Source organism: Salvelinus sp. IW2-2015, unplaced genomic scaffold (genome assembly GCF_002910315.2).
Source record: "Salvelinus sp. IW2-2015 unplaced genomic scaffold, ASM291031v2 Un_scaffold976, whole genome shotgun sequence".
In the NCBI taxonomy this organism is placed as follows: domain Eukaryota; kingdom Metazoa; phylum Chordata; class Actinopteri; order Salmoniformes; family Salmonidae; genus Salvelinus; species Salvelinus sp. IW2-2015.
This window is the reverse complement of record NW_019942669.1, coordinates 385,945-395,208: the sequence shown is the minus strand read 5'-3', so window position 1 is coordinate 395,208 and position 9,264 is coordinate 385,945. Positions and strand designations below refer to the sequence as shown.

General features: G+C 48.0%; 1 long non-coding RNA gene across 5 annotated transcripts in view; it reads left to right on the top strand.

Moving 5' to 3' along the window:
* Positions 1 to 8,482: 8,482 nt before the first annotated feature.
* Positions 8,483 to 9,264, top strand: part of LOC139024088 (uncharacterized) — a 10,701-nt gene continuing 9,919 nt past the window's right edge. The window contains exons 1-2 of one of the 5 annotated variants that reach the window (XR_011475317.1): positions 8,483 to 9,047; positions 9,146 to 9,226. This is a non-coding gene — a long non-coding RNA (uncharacterized lncRNA). Of the gene's footprint in view, positions 9,061 to 9,107; positions 9,227 to 9,264 lie in introns of all 5 variants that reach the window. The other 4 variants (XR_011475314.1, XR_011475315.1, XR_011475318.1 and 1 more) reach the window with 4 other exon arrangements.

Here is a 9,264-nt window from a genome sequence, read left to right as displayed (position 1 = left end):
GGGAGGGAGGGGGAGGGAAGAGGACGGGAGGGGAGAGAAGGGCAGGGAAGGGAAGGGGAGGGAAGGGGAGGCAGAGCATCGAAATAAATGTTATGCGTCGCACAGACAGATGCATGGTTGTTCATGGGTTTTTATTAAATGGGAAGAGGTGCTATACTGTACATGCAGGATAACCTTCAAGTAGCTCGTGCTTGACACATTTGCAAGTTTGTGTGTAGACGGATAAGTGAACCCATATGAGAAAGTTACTATTTCGTTTTTATTGGGTATTTCAGCTATCACCTGACTGGTACTGTCATCAAAGATGCCTTTGTTCCATGACTAGAGCTGTAAGCAGACAGAGGCTATGAGGAGCCTTCACCTCTGTGTTTACTGTACGTACATCTGTAGATGTTGTCCAGTTACAGTGGGTCTGTCTGTCCCTACAGATCAGCCAGAAGAAGCTGAAGAAGTATGAGAAGGAATATCACAGCATGAGAGAGCAGCAGGAGCAGCAGGAGGCTCCCATTGAGAGATATGAGGTACGGACACTCAACCAATTCATCAATCAATGTGTTAGATTGTTTACCTGCTTTCAGTCGTTCTATTGTATTGACTTTTGTTATCTTCTTCCAAGAGAGATGGTAATCACAGAACATTTCAGTGATCCAGGGAGTCCAGTTCATCTCTGAAATAGACTGTGGACACATGCACCTACTTGTACACATATCCAATCCCAGCCCAGTGGAATCCATTAGCTAGTTGTAATGCCATTCATGTCTGCAGTGCAGGTGAATTTGTGTACTGCAGACAGGTCCATTTTTTTATCAAGGTTCTCAGAGGTTGTTATTTACAAGAATAGTGTAACATTATATATGTCACCAGTCCACTGAAACAGGAAGACGATCTGACGATTTTCAGTAGAGCTCTCTCTCTCTCTCTCTCTCTCTCTCTCTCTCTCTCTCTCTCTCTCTCTCTCGTCTTCAGCAACAAGCCTCGTCTCTCTCTCTCTCTCTCTCTCGTCTTTCAGCAACAGGCTTTATATCTCTCTCTCTCTCTTCTTTACTCTTTCCAATCCTCCCTCTATTCATCTTCTCTCACTGACTCCTCTTAATTTCTCTCCCAATATCTCTACTTTCTCCCCCTTTTCTCTCTTCTCCATCACTCACGACTCACTGACTCACTGATCCATCACTCACTCATCACTCACTCACTCACTCACTCCCTACTCACTCACTCACTCACTATCCCACTCACCACTCACTCACTCCACTCACGACTCACTCCCACATACTCACTCACTCCACTCACTCACTACTCACTCACTCACTCATTACCTTCCTCGTCTCTCCGCTGTAGAGGGAGAACCGTCGTCTCCAGGAGGCTAACATGCGTCTGGAGCAGGAGATGATGACCTGGCCATGACTGGTCAGCAGAAGTCGCTCTGCGCAAAGACCTGGACAACGTAAGACAACATCCCACATGTATCTGTTTTACCTGTGCAAGTCTGTAAACGTGTATGTGTGTGTTATACATTTTCTAATACTGCTAGGTTTTTCTTGTCATTTGGCATTAGCTAATGACAGTTGACCTGGTTCACCGTACCCATGTGTCTGTCTGTCCTCAGGCTGAGAGAAAGTAGACGCTCTGAGTAGACCTGTAACCGTACCCATCTGTCGTCGTCTGTCTCTGTCTGTCTGTCTGTCTGTCTGTGTCTGTCTGTCTGTCTGTCCCTAGGCTGAGGAGAAAGTAGACGCTCTGAGTAGCCCTGTCAGACTGTACCCGTCTGTCTGTGCTGTTGTCTGTTGCCCTTAGGCTGAGGAGAAAGCAGACGCTGCTGAGTAGACCTGTAACCGTACCCTGCTGTCTGTCTGTCTGTCCCTTATAGGCTGAGGAGAAGTAGACGCTTCTGGAAAAGGAGCTTGTTTGAATGACCAACAGAAGCTTGGGTGGATTCAGAGGACGAGAAGAGACGACTAGAGGAGGAGTCTGCACAGGTCTGACTGGCTGGCTGGCTGTCTAATGTCTGGCTGTCTGGAATGCTAGACTGTCTGTCTGACTGTCTGGATAGCTGGCTGTCTGTCTGACTGTCTGGATAGCTGGCTGTCTGTCTGGATATGCTGGTAGCTGTCCTGGCTGGCCTAGCTGTCTGTCTGGCTTAGCTGTCCTGGCTGGCTTGTCTGGCTTAGGGCTGTCTGTCTGGTAGCTGTCTGTCCGGCTGGTAGCTGTCTGGCTAGCTGTTCGTGTCCTGGCTAGCTGTGCCTGTCTGTCTGGCTAGTGTCTGTCTGGCTAGCTGTCTGCGTCTTGTCCTGGGCTAGCTATCTGTCCAGCTTGTTGTCTGGCTAGCTGTCTGTCGGCTGCTGCTGTCTGGGGCTGTCTGTCTGGCAGGCTAGTGGCTGTCTTGTCTGGCAGCTGTCTGGCTAGCTGTCTGTCCGGCTGGCTGGCTGTCTGTCTGGCTGCTGGCTGTCTGTCTGGCTGACTGTCCTGGCTAGCTGTATGTCGCGGCTGGCTAGCTGTCTGGCTGACCTGTCTGTTTGGCTAGCTAGTCTGTGCTGACTGTCTCGTTTGGCTAGCTGCTGTCTGTTTCTGTCTGGTTGGTGTCTATTAAAAATAAATAAAGATTCCTTTAGTATTGGAAAGAGAAATGGAGGCCACTGACAATAGGACATTGATGTATTGGTTTGATCCATAAATATACCATTGTCCTTTGGAGAGTCGCTGAATGTTTTGTCCCTTTCAGATTGCTCGTCTGTTGATGCACTTTGATTGGAGAGCAGTGTTGTTTCTCTGTTCTGTCTCTTTAAGACAGAGGGGGATGATGTCTGTGCACTGTGGCCACTGCCTGTGTTCCAGGACTTTGGTCCAACACAGGACCTGCCAATACCTGCTTTCTCTATGTTATTTCTCATGACATCACTTACGGGAGAAACAGTCTCTCAAGGGACATCTGTTGCTGTCCTCTTCATGACTACATTACACTCCTCGTTGAGTGTGTCACTACTGTAGGTAGTTTATACAGGCCCAAGGACAGTTGACTGCTGACTGACAGGAGGTTATCATGTAGGTCACAGTAGGCAGCCATGAGTATCATTCATTCAGTGTATAATATCAATGTGTGTGTCTGCGTGTGTGTCTGCGTCTGCCGTCTGTGTGTGCGTCTATGTGTGCGTCTGCGTGTGCGTCTGCATGTGCGTCTGCGTGTGCGTCTGCGTGTGCGTCTGCGTCTGCGTGGTGTCTGCGTGTGCGTTGGCGTCTGCTGTGCGTCGCGTGTGCGCTGCGTCTGCGTTGCGTCTGGTCTGCGTGTGCGTTGCGTGTGCGTCTGCGTGTGTGTCTGCGTGTGTTCTGCGTGTGTGTCTGCGTGTGTGTCGCGTGTGTGTCGCGTGTGCGTCTGCGTGTGCGTCTGGGCGTGCTGTGTCTGCGTGTGCGTCTTCGTGTGGTCTGCGTGTGTGTCTGCGTGTGCGTCTGCGTCTGCGGTGCGTCTGGTGTGCGTCTGCGTGTGTGTCCACAGCTGAAAGAGATGTGCAGACGGGAGCTGGGTAAATCAGAAGTCTGAGATAAAGAAGAATGGTTCCATCATAGGAGAGTACAAACGGTAAGCTGACAGGATATGATAGTTTTACTTTTGTTCTACGTATATAAAGTAGTTTAAAATTGTTGATCCTACATAGTGACATTTTTACTTACCTAGGACTGTGGATGTAAATTAGCCATCTAGGGTAATTTGTCTACACTATGTTTTGATCACAGGCCTCTCGAGTGGCGGCAGCGGTCTAAGGCACTGCAGACAGACACACACCATACACACAGAACAGACACAATACACACAGACAGACACACAGACAGACAGACAGACAGACAGACAGACAGACAGACAGACAGACAGACAGACAGACAGACAGACAGACGACAGACAGACAGACAGACAAGAGACACACAGATACAGACAAGAGAACACAGATAAAGACACAGACAAGGAGACACACAGACAAGAACACACAGACAAGAGACACACAGACAAGAGACACCCAGACAAGAGACACAGACACACATGTACAGACACACAGAACACACAGATAACAGACAACAGACAATACAGACACGACTACAGACCAGACACGCGAACAGACACAGACAAGATACAGACACAGCAAGATACAGACACAGACATGATACACAGACACAGGACACACAGACAAGAGACACCGACACAGACAAGAGACACCGACACAGACAAGAGACACAGACACAGACAAGAGACACAGACAAGAGACACAGACACGAGACACAGATACAGACAAGACCGAACAAGAGAGCACAGACAAAGACACAGCACGACACGACACACGAGAACTGACAGGGAATCCCAGTCAGGCTTTGGCTACCATCCTCACAGGGACGTATAGATTCTCTGAGTCACTCATAGTACAGTGGTTATTTTGAAGGAGGGGGTTTAGCTGTGGGATAAGGGTTTGTTATGAGCAGGTTTTACATTATTTATATGATCTCTGTCTGTTGTCATCTTTTCACACTTTAGAACCTCTCATTTTAGAGACACTCCCCCCACCCTACACCCTCCGACCTTTTCCCCCACCCCTACACCTCCGACCTTTGCGCCCCTACACACCCTCCGACCTTTGCCCCCCCACCCTACACCTCCGACCTTTGCGCCCCTACACCCTCCGACCTTTGCCCCCACCCCTACACCCTCCAACCTTTTCCCCCCCACCCCTCACACCTCCGACCTTTGCGCCCCTACACCCTCCGACCTTTGCCCCCCCACCCCTACACCCTCCGACCTTTGCGCCCCTACACTCCGACCTTTGCCCCCCACCCCTACACCCTCCGACCTTAAGCCCCTACACCCTCCGACCTTTGCCCCCCCACCCCTACACCCTCCGACCTTTGCGCCCCTACACTCCGACTTTTGCCCCCCACCCCTACCCCCTCCGACCTTTGCGCCCCTACACCCTCCAACATCCCCCCCCCCCCCCCCCCTACACAAATCATTTTATTTATTTTTTGTCACACACACATGGTTAGCAGATGTTAATGCGAGTGTAGCGAAATGCTTGTGCTTCTAGTTCCGACAATGCAGTAATAACCAACGAGTAATCTAACCTAACAATTCCACAACTACTACCTTATACACACAAGTGTAAAGGGATAGAGAATATGTACATAAAGATATATGAATGAGTGATGGAACAGAACGGCATAGGCAAGATGCAGTAGATGGTATAAGAGTACAGTATATACATATGAGATGAGTAATGTAGGGTATGTAAACATAAGTGGCATAGTTTAAAGTGGCTAGTGATACATGTATTACATAAAGATGGCAAGATGCAGTAGATGATATAGAGTACAGTATATACATATACATTATATATTAAGTGGCATTGTTTAAAGTGGCTAGTGATACATTTTTGATCAATTCCCATCAATTTCCATTATTAAAGTGAGCTGGAGTTGAGTCAGTATGTTGGCAGCAGCCACTCAATGTTAGTGATGGCTGTTTAACAGTCTGATGGCCTTGAGATAGAAGCTGTTTTCCAGTCTCGGTCCCGCCTTTGATGCACCTGTACTGACCTCGCCTTCTGGATGATAGCGGGGTGAACAGGCAGTGACTCGGGTGGTTGTTGTCCTTGATGATCTTTATGGCCTTCCTGTGACATCGGGTGGTGTAGGTGTCCTGGAGGGCAGGTAGTTTGCCCCCGGTGATGCGTTGTGCAGACCTCACTACCGTCTGGAGAGCCTTACGGTTGTGTGCAGAGCAGTTGCCGTACCAGGCGGTGATACAGCCCGACAGGATGCTCTCGATTGTGCATCTGTAGAAGTTGTGAGTGCTTTGGGTGACAAGCCGAATTTCTCAGCCTCCTGAGGTTGAAGAGGCGCTGCTGCGCCTTCTTCACAACGCTGTCTGTGTGGGTGGACCAATTCAGTTTGTCCGTGATGTGTACGCCGAGGAACTTAAAACTTACTGCCCTCTCCACTACTGTCCCGTCGATGTGGATAGGGGGGTGCTCCCTCTGCTGTTTCCTGAAGTCCACGATCATCTCCTTTGTTTTGTTGACGTTGAGTGTGAGGTTATTTTCCTGACACCACACTCGAGGGCCCTCACCTCCTCCCTGTAGGCAGTCTCGTCGTTGTTGGTAATCAAGCCTACCACTGTAGTGTCGTCCGCAAACTTGATGATTGAGTTGGAGGCGTGCATGGCCACGCAGTCGTGGGTGAACAGGGAGTACAGGAGAGGGCTCAGAACGCACCCTTGTGGGGCCAGTGTTGAGGATCAGCGGGTGGAGATGTTGTTACCTACCCTCACCACCTGGGGGCGGCCCGTCAGGAAGTCCAGTACCCAGTTGCACCCTCCGACCTTTGCGCCTCCCCCCACCCCTACACCTCCGACCTTTGCCTCCCCCCACCCTACACCCTCCGACCTTTGCCTCCCCCACCCCTACACCCTCCGACCTTTGCCTCCCCCAACCCTACACCCTCCGACCTTTGCCTCTCCCCCACGCCTAAACCTCAGACCTTTGACTCCCCCATACAGTCCAATACGTCCCCACAAGTTTTGTCTGTCTGTGTAGAGTTGACCTCAGTGCTCTGTTTGACCTTTGACCTCTGTGTTGACCCCTGTAGATCTGCTCTCAGCTCAGTGAGCGTCTGGAGAAACAGCAGATCGCCAACAAGGGAGAGGTGGAGAAGATCCGGGTGAGTCCCCATCATCACATGACCTGACACACGATCACATGACAGACCGCAATCACATCAAACAATCACATGACAGATATGACAGACCACTGTATTAAAACACGTGACGTCACACACACAAATGACGGGCAAGACACACAATKAATCACATGACACGCAATCACGTAACATGACAGAGTACTGTATTCAAATGTTGATGCTCTGTCTGTGTGGCTGTGTGAGTGTTTGTAGTTGTGCTTAGCGAGTTAACGTATGTTAACTCTGTTGATGTATGGACTGTTTATGTATACAGGTTAGTCTCATGTAGAATGGCAAGTGTGTAGTATCAACAAACATGATTATAGCCTTAGTGTAATTATATGCAAACAGTAGTCTAATATGAGGATTATGATAAAGAATCCATTGCGAATCCCTTTTGATGACACAGACAGAGTAGCCCAGTTCTTTGTTTGTGAACAGTGATAGTGGATGGCAAGTACAGCCAGGGCTGTAGTGTTTCTCATGTCCAGGCTAGGCGTGGTGATGGGGCGGAAGACAAGGCTCTTGAAGCAGCTGAGGACTGTCTCGCCAGTGGAGGAGAGACACTCACCCTGACACTCACCCTGACCCTCACCCTGACCCTCACCCTGACCCTCACCCTGACCCTCACCCTGACACTCACCCTGACACTCACCCTGACACTCACCCTCACCCTGACCCTGACACTCAGCCTGACACTTAAAACCTCTTCTCATCCCCTTGCTAGCTTCCTTACAACCACACTGTCCATTACAGCAGCAGCAGCCTGTACTTACTCAATCCCACACCGCCCGGGGGGCTTATATACTCCCTTAAAAGATTGCCAATAGTACTGTTTGTCCATTTTGAAACGCCGTAGCCAGTATACGCTTCCTCAAAATAGCCAGCTTTAATCTAAGATAATTCAAGATATGTCATTTATTTTGACGTTTTTGCCAAAGAAATCTTAGTCATGCAATTTTACATCTAACTCATATTTCTTTCAGTTAAAAAATTAAAACGAGCATTGAATGACAACTAAGATTTTATTGAAGTATCACTCCTGTTGACCAATCACCGACGAAGGGGTGTAGACTTCGCCTTACCTCCAGGAAAAAAAATGTGTGTGCCCAAACAGCCGAAAAAACGCTAACCGAAGTCCAAAACATCACAAAATGTCTTCATAATATATACACAAACTATACCGAACTGTTTCACTGAAACTGTCCTCTCTTCCAGACATGGGAAAATACCAAACACTCCATTTTACTGTTCCTCTCTCCAGACATGGGAAATACAACACTCCATTTTACTGTTCCTCTCTCCAGACATGGGAAATACAACACTCCATTTTGTCCTCTCTCCAGACATGGGAAATACAACACTTCATTTTACTGTTCCTTTCTCCAGACATGGGAAATACAGCTCTCCATTTTTACTTCCTCTCTCCAGACATGGGAAATACAACACTCCATTTTACTGTCCTCTCTCCAGACATGGGAAATACAACACTCCCATTTACTGTCCTCGCTCCAGACATGGGAAAAACAACACTCCATTTTACTGTCCTCTCTCCAGACATGGGAAATACAACAACTCCATTTACTGTCCTCTCTCCAGACATGGGAAATACAACCTCCATTTTACTGTCCTCTCTCCAGACATGGGAATACAACACTCCATTTTACTGTCCTCTCTCCGGACATGGAAATACAACACTCCATTTTACTGTTCCTCTCTCCGGACATGGGAAATACAACACTCCATTTTACTGTCCTCTCTCCGGACATGGGAAATACAACACTCCATTTTACTGTCCTCTCTTGCAGACATGGGAAATACAACGCTCCATTTTACTGTCCTCTCTCCAGACATGGAAATCCAGCGCTCCATTTTACTGTCCTCTCTCCGGACATGGGAAATACAACACTTCATTTTTACTGTCCTCTCTCCAGACATGGGAAATACAGCTCTCCATTTTACTGTCCTCTCTCCAGACATGGGAAATACAGCTCTCCATTTTACTGTCCTCTCTCCAGACATGGGAAATACAACACTCCATTTTACTGTCCTCTCTCCAGACTACTTGCACCAACAACAACTCCAACTGTAATCTAGGTACTACCAGAGCTAACTAACAGCCTCCTCCTTTTCAAAACTGAGCTTTTCTCATTTCTGTTCTATGATACCTTTCTTTTTCTATATATGCGTGATTCTGAACATGCTTATGAATAAACATGATGAGTGAAAACTGAGCACACCAGAGTGTATGTATGGGTGTGTTTATTAATGTGTGTGTGAGTGTTAATGTGTATGTGTTGTGTGAGTGTGTGTGTTAACGTGTGTGTGAGTGTTAATGTGTGTGTTGTGTGTGTGTTAATGTGTGTGTAGTGTTAGTAGGAGTGTTAATGTGTGGTGAGTGTTTAATGTGTGTGTGAGTGTTAATGTGTGTGTGGAGTGTTAATTGTGATAAAATGAGTGTTAATGTGTGTGTGAGTGTTAATGTGTGTCTGAGTGTTAATGTGAGTGTTAATGTGTTGTGTGAGGTGTTAATGTGTGTCTTGAGTGTTAATGTGT